Below are 14,385 nucleotides of genomic sequence, written 5' to 3'. Positions count from 1 at the left end.
CCAATCCTATAGACACCATCCACCTTGTCATACACCATCCAATTTCAGTTTGTTACATTGAGGTGTAATCTCTCCTGGGCCAGAGACAATAGCTCTGCGTCCTCAAATCTCTAGTGAGATTCAAATTCTCACCAATAGTAGATACACCTTCTACCTTGTTTTACAGTACCATATAGCTGGTGGTATTTTGGGTACATTTTCACAAAAATGAGCAAGTATGGTGGAAGACGCCATGGAAGTGGGTGGGGGTTACCCGCTGGTCCCGATGGTGGTGGTGGTGGTGTTGCATCTGTTGGTAGTGGCAAAAGCACAATAGCACCTAAGGCAGGAGGTGTTGAGCCTGCGTCATCATCTGGCTCCACAAGGCCTCGAAGGCTCTCTTTTCTGGGAGTAGGTAAACCACTTTTAAAGCCAGAGCTTCAGGAACAAGTTTTGGCTTACATTGCTGACACAGCCTCCAGCTCTCTCGCCTCCTCTTCTAAAGTTTCAAAAAATAAAAGCACTGAGTCTTCATTGGAGGCTCCTGGTCGGGAACAACACCTTTCCTTGTGTCCTTCACCCCTACCAAAAGTGAAGGATGTGGCAGGCCATACTACCGATTACTCCATGGAGCTCTTTTCACATACCATGCCTGGGCTAGCAAGTCAAATCGTGAATTCCCCAGTCCAAGATGAATCTGACATGGAGTGCACTGATGCACAGCCACTGCTAGATTTTTTCTGCTAGTACATTCACTCAGAGCACTACATTGTCCTCGCAGTGTACTGAGGCAGAATCAGACCCTGATGAAACTCAGGTGCCCCGTCCCGCATTCTATACCACCTTACACGGTGACACAGAGGAAGGTGCACATGAAATTGAAGAGGAGGTGATGGATGACCCAGTTGTTGACCCAGATTGGCATCCATTGGGGGAAGAGGGTGCCACTGCCAATAGCTCAGAAGAGGAGGAGGAGGAGGATCCGCAGCAGGCAACGACATCGCAACAGCTGTTATCTGGCAGGACCGTAGCAGTCCAAAAACGTGTTACAAAAACCAAAAGAGTTGCAGGACAGCTTGGCCAGATGGTCAAATTAGCACAGCATGCAAGGTCTCAAAATGTCTTCCATAGTAGGAAGAGTGCAGTGTGAACAAAATCCTAATGATCAGGCAAAAGTTATCTGTAAGAAGTGCGCAAAGACCTTAAGCCGAGGGAAAAATCTGAGAAATTTGAATACCAGTTGCATGCTTAGACATTTAACCACCATGCACTTGCAAGCGTTGACGGACTACCAAACCTCACATACCACATGTGCACCTGCTCCAAATGAAGGTAGTCAGCAATGCTACATCACTTCTCCCACTGTAAGCCCACCGGTTAGCACACCACCAGCAGCAAATGTCAAGGTGTCGTCGCAAGGGCAAAGCAGTCATGGAATCACAATGTTATTGCCACGAAAGACTGAATCTAGGCCATCAGCAACACCACCAACACCATCACCATCACCAACTCTCTCTCAGTCCGTCATGTCCACCGCTAGTTCCACCATATGCAGCTCTCAAGTCCAGCTCACCCTACCAGAGACTCTGAGTAGGACAAGAAAGTACTCATCCTATCTTCGCATACACTGGCTTTGAACGCCCACATTGCCAAACTAATCTCGTTAAAAAAGTCAGCACTTTTTTTCACGAAAAGCCATCCCAGCCCTCCACGTGCACGTGAAAGACTGCATTGTCCATGCACTCAAGCAATCAGTGAGTGGAAAGGTGCACCTCACAACAGATGCATGGTCCAGTAGGCATGGCCAGGGCCATTACGTGCTCATCACTGCGCACTGGGTTAATGTGGTGGATGCAGGGTCCACAGGGGACAGCGGCGGTGGGACAGTGCTGCCTAGCCCATGGTATAGGAAACAGTTGGCTGTAGGCGTTCGACCCTCCTCCTCCTCCAGAAGCGAAAGCTCGTCCACAGAGCGCAGTCGCACAAGCACTCCATCCGCAGCTGCCAGTGTTGCACACGAGGTGTCCCACTATCGAACAGCTAGTGGTAAGCGTCAGCAGGCTGTGTTGAAGATGATGTGATTGGGCGACAACAGACATACTGCGGAGGTACTTGCTGACTACTTGCAGCGTCAAACTGAGTCATGACTGGGCAGTCTACATCTTGAGGCAGGAAAGGTAGTTAGTGATAACGGCCGGAATTTTGTGGCAGCCATAGCCCTTTCAAAACTCAGACACACAGACACACAGCCTGGCTCACACCTTGAACCTGGTGGTGCAGTGCTCCCTCAATAATTATCTGGAGTTAACACCCCTGCTCCATAAGGTGCGAAGACTGTGCTCGCACATCCGCCGGTCGCCTGTACACTCCAGTCGTATGCAGAAGCTGCAGCGATTGCTCCACCTTCCCAAGCACCGCCTAATTATCGACGTTGCAACAAGGTGGAACTCCACCCTGCACATGGTTGAGAGACTGTGTGAACAGAGACAGGCTGTAATTCATTTTTGGGAGGATACACGGGCAGGCAGTTTGCAGGCAGACATGGAGTTGTCTGGTGTGCAGTGGTCAAAGCTGAAAGACCTCTGTAAAGTCCTTCAGTGTTTTGAGGAATGCACACGGCTAGTAAGCACAGACGACGCCATCATAAGCATGAGAATCCCACTTATGCGTCTGCTCATGCAAACATTGACGCACATTAAGGAGCAGGCGTCTGCAGCCGAGGAGGAAGAGGAGGAGGGAAGCCTTGATGACAGTCAGCCATTGTCTGCTCAGGGAAGTCTCGTGGACGAGGTGGAGGAAGAAGAGGAAGAGGAGGATGATGGGGATGATTATTTTGGGGAGGAGGATGCTTCTCAGAGGGCAAGAAAAAATGTTGGCGTGGCAAGGTCAGGTACAGGGTTTATGCGTGACTGGAGGGATGTGGATTTGCCAGAAAGTGCTCCTCCAACCAGCACTCGCAGTGCATCATTGACACCTGGAACATTGGCCCACATGTCTGATTATGCCTTGCAGATCCTAAAAAGGGATCCCCGCATTGCCAAAATGATGAATGATGACGACTACTTGTTGGCCAGCATCCTGGATCCATGCTATAAAGGCAAATTCCAAAACATCATGCCACAGGAGTGTTAGGAGTGGCAGAAGGCACTAAATAAAAAATATGAATAAAGTACCTTCGCCACTCGGGGTCCACCGTGCGGAGGATGAAAAAACCTCAGCTAGTAGATGCAGAGAACTATGGCGGTATGTGCACAGGGTTTAACTGCACCCAATGTGCACTGAAGCAAGCTCTGTTACACCCACAGAGCTGCAGGCAAAAAGCATACACAAAACGCTGAGTCTGTTCAGGGTCACAGAGTCTCAGCGATGCAGACACGGTATTCAGGTTCACAGGAGTAGCCTTAGACAACAGGACTACTCCATCCAGACCTACCGTTAAATAAGGTGCATGATGTCGCAACAGCGGATGCCGAGATAAGCTGCAACTGCAGCGCGGCAAGAACTGAGCCGCTGGTAAAGCGCTGCAAAAACGCTGGCACAATGCAGACGCTAGGCTGCTGAGCAAGATAGAGCTAGGCGCGCTGGCGCTACTACTGGCAGGAACCAATCACTCACACAAACGTATTATCAGAGGGAAGGGGTTTCTTTATAAGTCATTCACCAGTCCAAGCATCCATCACCAAACATACAGCAGCAAGTATGAGAAATACTAGCGCATGGCGGAACAGCCATGCGCGCTTTTTATACCAAACTGTACCTTCCGGAAAACTCCAAGGCTCCAAGAGGAGCCAATAGGATTTGACACAGGACCTGAGCACCTGACTCCCGAACTCCAATGGGAGTTCGTCCCATGAGCATGCTCAGTTAAGGGAACAAAGGACTTAGCCTCTGGAGAGAGTTGCCGCAAGGCACTCTCCTCTGCAATCTCCGCTGCAGCAGATGAAGCGCAGGAGACTGCAGAATGTAAGAGTCTAGATTTCAACATAGGAGAGGTAGAAATCTGACTCCTAACAAGGAGAACCTAGAGCTAATATTAGCTAACAAACCAGCAACTCTGGTAAACCGTTTGTTTGAGGCATTCACAGCACACAGCGGTGGTGATGTTTTTCCAATGAGCCGTAGGGGGCAACATGGAAGAGGTGTTCGTGGTGCACACAGCCAAAGTGGCGTTGGACACAGGGGTTTCATGACCATGTTGTGGACTGATTCTTCAAGTACCACTCACACGACTGGTAATACTGCATCGATCGAAAATGACAGGAGACAGCAGTTGTCAACTATGGTAACAAACTACTTCTCCTGCCATTTCGATGTTCTCCCTCACCGGTCATTCCCCTTTGACTATTGGGCCAGTAAACTTGACACCTGGCCTGAATTTGCACAATATGCCTTACAGGAGCTCGCTTGCCCTGCTGCTAGTGTGTTATCTGAACGAGTCTTCAGTGCTGCTGGATCAATCCTGACAGAAAAAAGGACCCGTCTGTCGACCCAAAATGTTGATGATCTAACCTTCATTAAAATGAACCATGCTTGGGTTTCAAAGGATTTTGTCCCACCCTCCCCTGCTGACACGTAGATTGCCAGAAAAATGGCTTGCTTTTGTCCTCCTCTTCCGCGGACTTCTCCAATTACTCCATTTGCAGCTGCTGAATGTCCAACATCAACATATGCCAATTTTTCCACCTCCCTAACTGGGCTGCCTCCCCCCACAGGGCCGGGGTCACCACCTGGCGCATGCACCCGGCACTGGCACAAGGTCCCTCATAGTAGAATCAAGTGTCTCTGACGGTGGGGGTGCACACCCGCCGTCAGACACACCGGCGTACTATGAGGGGCCCTGTGCCAGTGCCGTCGCCAACGAGTGGGCCCCCCCTGCTTGCTCAGGATCACAGCACTTGCAAAGTTTAAATACTTACCTCTCCCTGCTCCACCGCCATTACGTCTTCCGCGTTTCCTGACAGTGACATTCTGGTCAGAGAGCGCGATGACATCACGTCTGTACGCCCTCTGCCTAAACAGTCCAAGTGCAGTGAGATGGAAGATGGGGATGACGAGGAGTTCTGACTAGTACAGGGATTCCCTAGCGAGGAGACTTATTTAATTGTTTTCAATGTTGGGACAGCTATTTTTGGGGAGCACTATACTCTGGAGATTGATATATGAGGCCCACCATACACTGGAGCATTCCAAAGGTGGACATCAGACACTGGAGCAGCATTTACAGGGTCCATTATGCACTGGAGCATTAGAAATGGGGCCCATTATATATGGAGCATTATTTGGGCCCATAACACAATGGAGCTTCATCCATGGGGACCAACATATACTGTAGCAATATGTGGAGCTCATCATATACTGTTTCAAACATTATATGGGACCAATGATTCTGTATGGAGAAATATATGGGCCTCATTACTCTGTATAGCGCACTATGCGGTGGCCATAATACTGTATGGAGTAATATACTGTCCGTTTTTGGAGTTATTGGAGAATTTAAAATGGATATCAGTCATGAGATGTAAGAAGTGAAGTATTTTTCATTGTACTATACCGCTATTTCTCTGCCGTATCAGAGGATCATGAATTGTGGCATGTGTTAAAGGAGCCCATTGACACTCTTTGGCCCTGGGCCCACGAAAATCTTGAGCCAGCCCTACCCCCCACAACTTTAGCCAAATAACCCCCAGTTTTCAATGCCGAAGTATTATTATAAAGTAAATTAAGGTTGACAAGCTTAAGTAATAAGAATTGATGTTTTTGGCATTAAAATGGGCACTGTAGGTGTGTTTCCTGTCCTCCACTCCCTACCGACCTTGGTTCCCCATTGACTTGCATTGGGTTTCGTGTTTCAGTCGGCCTTCGACTTTTCACGATAATCGACCGATTTCGTTCGACCCGACTTTTGAGAAAGTCGGGTTTCATGAAACCCGACTCGACCCGAAAAAAGGCAAAGTAGCTCATCTCTAATTGCCACCACCACCTGCCATTCCCACGTACAAGCTGAGCTTTCCCTTTCTAGGCCACTTCAGCTCTATGATTTTGGGGGTCAGCTGCCATGTGTCCAAAGTCCATCGTGGAGTAACACCTGGTATCCGTCTGGAGTCAAGTCTAACCCCACCATCAGGGGCTCTAGCGAAGAGTCAGGTGTTCACTTAGATATGCCCTCCTCGGAACACTGCACAATGGTTCCATCACCACTTCTTTTACAGGTGTGCATCTGGTTACTAGGATTACAGGAAGCTGGCCCCTGTGGAAGGAGGAGGCAAAGCTCTGTGTCAGGGATTTGTCTATCCCACTCTGAGTTCCGGTTCGGAACTTGCAGCTCTCTGGTGCTCACCTTACCCTCAGCTCAGTCAGGGAACTACGCCTAGGGTAAGTATTCGCCAGAAAGGCTGCCTTGCTGTCTACTGGCTATTGGGCCCTCTTCAGTGAGGGCGGTATGTATATCCGCAGTCTCAGGCTGGAAATACACACATAAACCTCTGTTCCGTTTCTCCCAAATCCTCCAGAACACTGCTGTGTCACGATTCATTTTTGGATCTGTGGCAGATCCTGGCTCATATGTAACCTTTTTTTTTCTTTCAAGCCTCTGGCTTAATGTTAGTTTTTGCCCCCGGTGGCCGCCGGTGTTACTACAACCTCAATTGCTCTGCTAATGGGTTTTTGCCCCCGGTGGCTGCTGGGGTTACAACACGTTTAAATTAGCCAGCAGGTGTTACCACCCCCCCTCCTTCCTATAAAAGGTTGTCAGGTGCTCTGCATCACTTTTTGTGATACTGGTCATTCCCTAAACAATCTTGGAAGAGAGAGGAGCTGTTTGGAGCAGTGATATTGCAGCTCATCTGAGAGCCTTGGTGTTTCAGCTGGAAGCTGTGTCCGCGTGCCATACTCTGCTGCCTCAGGAGAACTGGCAGCAGAGAAGCTAAGTGTTGTTTATTTTTCCCTGTCTGTTATTTTCCTTGGGGTTTATTAGTACAGCGGTGGGACCAGTGTCTGCACCAGCCAGTTCCCTAGTAAGGGACAGGTGCAGGGCTAGTGAGGGACTGAGGTATCCTGGTCGGCGACAGGTTGAAAGAACCTGTATAGGGAACATTAGGAGTGTTCAGGGGCACAGCCTCAGGAGAGTGCAGGAGGTGTCCATGTCCCCGTTCCCTATTATAGGGCCCACCGTTGTAATTGTGTCCCCGGTGTCCCCTTGTTTGTCTTGCTGTTTTAGCTACCGACCTATCAGCAGGTCGCACCACACAGGGCAAGTCACTTCGTGGCATTATCACCAACCCATTTTTTCTAGTGAGCCATGACCAAAATACAGGCCTTGGCCCAACTCCATCAGCCCCTCACTGATGAGATTAGGGTTGCTGCGTGGTGAGGTGGAGCAGCAGCTGCAGCAGTTGGTGGGGTTTGGGGCCTTGGTTCAGGTATCTCTCCCTGACAGGTTTTCTGGAGGGATAGATAAATTCTTGGTTTTTCAGGTGGCCTGCAAGTTATACTTCAGGCTCCATCCTCGTTCTTCAGGGAGTGAGGAACAATGGGTGGGAATCATTATGTCCCTTCTTAAGGGTGATCCCCAATCCTGGGCCTTCTCTCTGCTGGTCGATTCACCATCTCTACGTTCAGTGGATGAATTTTTTGCGGCATTGGCGCTGGTGTATGGAGATCCTGATGGCGTCTCTCTGGCGGAAACTCGACTCCGTAAGATCAAGCAGGTCGGTCGGCCTGCTGAGGAGCACTGAGGAGTTTAGGAGGTGGGCCACTGACATGCAGTGGAATGACCCTGCACTTAGGAGTCATTTTGTGCAGGGTCTATCTCCAAAGTTGCAGGATACTCTGGTGCAGTACGCCACCCCCAGGTCACTGGAGGCCACCATGTCCCTTGCCATCCGGGTGGATAGATGCCTCAGGTAGAGACATGCACCATATGTGCCCCCTATAGTACTTGCTAGGGAGGAGGATACACCAGTGCGGACAGAGGAACCCACGCAGCTCGGAGTAGTTGATCCTAAAAAGGGGTTTCCTGCAGTTCGCCGTGGTGTGGGGGCATGTTTTTTCTGTGGGCAGACTGGCCATTTTATAGGAGTCTGCCCAGTGTGTGCCAAATCTTCGGACGAACCCATGCAAGTAGGAAGAGCTAGTTTCCAAACAGTGTCACCTACGGTTCGTGGAGTGGTGGGGGCATGTTTTCACTGTGGGCAGACTGATCACTTCCTCAGGGCCTGCCCAGCGAGCGCCAAATCATCTGTACCAGCTAAGAAGCCATGTTCTCCTGGTCGTGTGGAGGGAGACGACCAGGGAGTGTATATTTCCTCCATTTTGCCCTCTCAGAGTACTTTACCAGCTGAAGTGGTGGTTGGCGGGGTACCTGAGGGCATATCGGTGATTGTAGACAGTGGAGCAGGAGTCAATTTGGTGGACGCCCACTTTGTCCAGACTCATGGCCTGAGGTGTAGGACGCTAGCCAATCCCCTAAGCGTCCAGGCCATTGACTCTGTCCCACTGAGCCAGGGAAGGTTTACCCAAGTCATGGATAACATACATCTGCGTATAGGGACTCATCATGAAGAGTCCCTGTCATGCTACATCTTGGGGGAATGCCATTATTGTTTTAGGCCTCCCTTGGTTGAAAAAACACAACCCGGTAATTGATTGGCGGTCTAGGGAAGTAGTCGGCTGCGGTCAGTCGTGTGAGAGCTGCTGCCTGGGGGCTACTGTCTCTGTCGTCTTTCTACAACCATCCCCTTCTTCTCCAGTGGGGGCAGCAGAGGTGCTGCCAGGGAGTAGGGGCAAGTCTCAACCCTCGCCATTAGCCAACCCTGAGAGGCGGAGTCCTCGTAGGAGGAGGGGTCGGAGGAGGGTGGTGGTTCCCTCTGTGAATTGCGGGGGTGTGAGTGTGGTAACACAGGGGGACGCCTCTGTTGTCAGTCCCATAAATAGTTCACCGTCTTGTGGCAAACATGTGTGTGGCAGTAAATGTTCAGGTCCGGACCTGTGTGTGAATGAGTATGTATGGGTGGCCACCAAAAACATCCAGTGGAAGTGTGTTGCTGGGGTCAGGAGTTCTCAGGTGATCGGGCTGTATCGGGTGATGGCCATCCTCGACCTGGGGACTTACCAGCTGGAGTTACCCCCAATTATACCCATTCACAACTCGTTCCCCAGGTCAGCGCTCAGGAGATTTGTGGTGCCTCCGGAGCATACATTGTGTTAGGCGTTGGGTTCCTGCAGCGGCACAGCAGGAATCCAGAGCCTCACATTCTGCGGTCTCCCATTCTCCATCGACCACAGAGGAGCTTGCTCAGCAGCGCCGTCGTTCCCGACACTCTGTCCAGACCTGCTCCGTGGGTCTGGCTGTTGCTGCCACCTTTGGGCCAGCAATAGCAATGCAGGCTGTTCAGCAGCAACCATTCCAGAGGCTAAGTCCTTCTGTCACTCCACTGAGCATGCTCGCGAGATGATCTCCCATTGGAGATCGGGAGTCACATGCACAGGTCCTTCTCCAGATCTGACTGGTCCATGTCAGGGATCTGGAAGCTTCCGGAAGGTCATGGCTATAAAAGGTCTGCTTGGCCGCTCGGCCATGTGCTAGTATAGACTCTAGTTGCTACCTGTGTGAATGATGATGGATGCATGAACCTGCGAATGACTTCCCTCCCTCTGATATTACGTGGGTGGATAGGGACTTAGTCATAGAGTCAGCGCCAGTCAGTGGCATGCTACAGGCCACAGTGCATATCTCCACAGAAATAGCGTCCGACAGTGCGCCCCCTCCTGGGCATTGTCGTATAGCGGCTGTGTCAGTCGCCACGCTGCAGTCAGCAGCACTTCTCAGCGTCCGTGGTAGCGACGCCGCACACACGGTAGATCTAGATGGACACTGACCCTGTGTCTTGGGACCTTGTCCTGTGACCATATACCATCCGTGCATTCTGCTGAGACCTGTGAGTCCAACAGGCTTGGTAATTATGTTTATTGCTTTGGCGCCTCTGTGAATCAACAGAGTACACCCAGCGCACACCGGGTGACGTTCAACCCGCGTGCGATATACCGCCATATTGAGTGTCTGCCATTACCTAGCAGCAGTGTAACACCTTCTGCACGGTGGACCCCGAGGGGCGAACGCACTTTCTATTAATTATTATTTAGTGCATTCCGCCGTCCCTAACACATTGCCATTTCCATCTGCCCACATTTTCCATAAACCTGAGAGTCAGGTTGTCGCTGAAGTGAACTCTGGTGTCTCTAGGCATCCTCACTGTAGGAGTGTTCTTGTGAGGTGCGGTGTTGAGGGTTCAGAGGCCCCTCTGTTGTGAATTCTCTTTCTGGTCTCCCTCTGGTTATTACTGAAGGTAGTGGAGCTGGTCAGATTGACAGAGGGGTTGCGAGTTCTCTTTCTGGGCTCCCTCTGGTGGTTACTGGAAGTAGTGGAGCTGATCTGATTGACAGAGGCTGGCCACCTGATAATGAGGATGACGATTGGAGATCTGGGGTTTCAGATTGGGATTTAAGACAGCTGACTCCCTCTATCCCTGCTGGTGATTTTCTTCCTGTGGCTTCTGAGGTCTGATGTCTCCTGCTCTGTCCCTGCATAGTTCAGCTAAGTGGTTCATTTGCTATTCTGTTTGCATTTGATCTGGTTTTGTCTATCTCTGCTTTCTGTGGCTCAGCCGGCTCCAGCTGGGGCTGTGCTGAATCACCGCCCATATGTTACTGCTTGTGCTAGTTTGTTTTGTCCCCTGTTATATTGGTCTCTTTTTGCTTTGCTTTCAGAATATACCAGAGTGCTGATATAGTGGGGGCGAAGTCGTGCGACTTCAGTGTTTTTTGTGCATCAGACGTGTTGGACTTTTTGCAGGGTTTTTTTGCATGATTGCAGACAGTGTCTTTCCTTTCCTGTCCTGTCTAGTCAGTGTGGGCCCCATCATTTGCTCAGTCTGTTTTCCTGCCTGCGTTTGTGTTTTCATCTTATCTCACCGACAATATATGTTTGGGGGCTATCTACTCCTTTGGGGTCTGCTCCGGGACAGTTTAGATTAAAAGAGACACGTCAGCGACAGGGTAGAGAGCGGAGGCCTGCACGTGTAGAGAGACACATCAGGGACAGGGTACAGAGCATAGCATAACAAGGAAGCATAGCGAGGACCAACAAAGCACGAAGGACAACACGAGACAAAGCACGAGACAAGAGACGGAATACGAGCACGGAGCGTGTGCAGAGACTCACGACAGAGCAAAGTGTAAGAGCACAGAATAGAGGGAGCGACCCAGCAGACCAAGCAGCCATGCAGGGAAGCAACACAATACTCAGGCCCTGAGCATAGGAAGGGGCGGTCTGATATAGGGCATAGCACCTCCACTTCCGGGTCAGGACCAGGGAAGAACTTCCAGTTTAATCCTCCAGAATCACAGGGAGCAGTCACATGATCAGGATTCCAGGCATGCAGAGAGGATGGCAGAACCAGTGCTGAAACCTAGGCAGGTCACATGATCACAATTCCAGACATGCAGAGATGATAGCAGAACCAGTGCTGAAACCTAGGCAGGTCACATGATCAGAGTTCCAGACATGCAGAGATAAATGCAGAACCAGCCTCTGCTGGAACATAGGAAGGACACATGATCAGGGGTTCTAGACATGACGAGACGATCACAGAAGGCAGAGCAAAAACGCAGGCATCCCGCAGCTCAACAGTCATGAGGTGAGTGTGCACACTGCTCTAGGGAACATGCAGGATAGCAGACATAAGATGCGCGTGCACACAGCTCCAGGGGTCATGAGGCAAAACAGACATGGCGGACATGACAGACATGACGAGCATGACAGTACCCCCCTCCTTAAGCCCTCTCTTACCGGGGCTGGAAGAAAAAAAAATTCTTTGGCAGAATCCAGAGTTAGTACAAACCACTCCAACAACGTTGATCCGACATCTGAAACGGACACCTGCACCGGTCAAGACACAGGAGCCGCAGACGAGACACGGGGATCCAGTGGGGAGGACTGCGGGTAGACAAGCAAGTCTTCTTACTCTGGCTGCCATCATTTCCAAACAAGTTCAGAGGTCAGGGGCTGGGTCTGATTTACATCAGAAGAGTGGCCGGGGTACCGCCATTTTCAAGCGAGTTCAGGAGACATAAAGCAGATCGGATTCTTCATGAGAAGATTAGCCGAGGTACCAGCGGAGTCCATGGCCTGAGTATTCTGTGATGAGTGTCAGCTTACGGCTGAGTCATCTTCCTTTTGAATGAGTGGACCCTCTGGGCCGTGGCACCCACCCACCTAGGGTGAGCTGACCTTGTGAGAATCCACCCCCTATAAAGGGAGTGTCAGGGGCAAGACCAAGGGGGTGAGCCACCACAGCAGCTGCACCAGACGGCCGGCTCAGAGAAACAAGACAAGGCGAGACAAGACGTTAATTCAAGGAAACTTCATTAAGGAACACTTCTGGGTACAACAGGTGCAAAACGTGAACACACAAAGTACATAAAGCAAGATGCGTGCAAGGGCACGCCAAGGTCCAAGGCATGAGGAACACTTCAGGGTGTAACAGGTGCACAACGTGAACACACAGAGTACATAGAGCAAGGTGCGTGCAAGGGCACGCCGAGGTCCAAAGCATGGTACGTGCAGATGGTAGACAGAGGCACGAGGACATCGGACTCTGGACAGCAGGCAAAGATCAACCGGGACATCAGGTTCTGTAGCTCTGAAGGTGATCGGCAGGTTCTGGACATCCGGTAAGCAAACCAGGGTTCCATGCAAGGTGACAAGACAAAGTTAGAAACAGGATGCGTGTCAACGAACACGCCCAGGTCAGGTTCACAGGACGGAGGCCTGCGCATGCCAAGGGGCATGCCAGGGACAGGTACAGGGACGGTGGCCTGCACGTGCGACGAGACACGCCAGGGAGAGATACAGGACGGAGGCCTGCGCGTGCAGAGGACACGCCAGGAACCAAGAAAGGGTACTGTGGCATCGGAATCCGGGGTGCTGGCATCGACCGACAGGGTCCAGGAATCAAGCTGTGGAAATCAGCTCCGGACATCCAGCCGCAGTCATCTAGGTCCGGACTTCTGATAGCGTCGGCAGATTACGGAATCCGGCAGGCGAGACAGAGTTCAGAGCAGAGCAAAGTAAGCAAAAGACTTTGTACAAGAGTAGCACGAAAAGGCACAGTGTGAAAACCAGCGTGCGTGCAAGGGAGCACGGAAACCACGGCTGGGGCTCCGGCAGGCGGTACCGACGGTGGCATAAACAGGCGGGCACAACTTAGAGACGGCACAGCTGCGGCTCACACAGCCGGTAACCACTATAGCACTGGACGGCGGGCACGGCTGAGGCACACAGGCGAGCACGACTAGAGGCGGCACGGCTGAGGCACAACAGGCAGGCACAGGGCAACCAGGCGCGTTCAAGAGGGCACGGAGCCACAAGGCAGGGCTAGGCAAAGGTACAGGACAGAGACGCGTGCGAGACAGCACGGCAAAGCCTAGTACGAAAAGTGCAAGGGAGCATGAAACATCAGAGACAAGGCATAGGGTAAGAGGCAGAGTCCTGCGCATGCAGAGGGCATGCCAGGGGCAAAGTACAAGACGAGGCCTGCGCGTGTGGAGAGACACGCCAGGGACAGAGACAGAGTCTAGCAGCAGAGCGTAGGCCGAAGCCCAGAGCCGGGCCAAGGGAGAGCCTTGGGACTAGACAGAGTACAAAGCGGAGGCCTGCAGGTGTAGAGAGACACGCAAGGGACAGGGTACAGAACGGAGGCCTGCATGTGTAGAGAGACACGTCAGGGACAGGGTACAGAACGGAGGCCTGCATGTATAGAGAGACACGTCAGGGACAGCGTACAGAACGGTGACCTGCACGTGTAGAGGGACACGTCAGGGACAGGGTACAGAGCGGATGCCTGCACGTGTAGAGAGACACGTCAGGGACAGGGTACAGAGCATAGCATAACAAGGAAGCATAGCGAGGACCAACAAAGCACGAAGGACAACACGAGACAAAGTACGAGACAAGAGACAGAATACGAGCACGGAGCATGTGCAGAGACGCACGACAGAGCAAAGTGCAAGTGCACAGAATAGAGGGAGCGACCCAGCAGACCAAGCAGCCATGCAGGGAAGCAACACAATACTCAGGCCCTGAGCATAGGAAGGGGCGGTCTGATATAGGGCATAGCACCTCCACTTCCGGGTCAGGACCAGGGAAGAACTTCCAGTTCAGATCCTCCAGGACCACAGGGAGCAGTCACATGATCAGGATTCCAGGCATGCAGAGAGGATTGCAGAACCAGTGCTGAAACCTAGGCAGGTCACATGATCAGAGTTCCAGATATGCAGAGATGAATGCAGAACCAGTCTCTGCTGGAACATAGGAAGGACACATGATCAGGGGTTCTAGACATGACGAGA

Source organism: Dendrobates tinctorius, unplaced genomic scaffold, assembly GCF_039654945.1.
Source record: "Dendrobates tinctorius isolate UK_male_01 unplaced genomic scaffold, ASM3965494v1 ptg000387l, whole genome shotgun sequence".
Classification (NCBI taxonomy): Eukaryota; Metazoa; Chordata; class Amphibia; order Anura; family Dendrobatidae; genus Dendrobates; species Dendrobates tinctorius.
The sequence above is the reverse complement of the archived record's forward strand: the minus strand, read 5'-3'. Positions refer to the sequence as shown.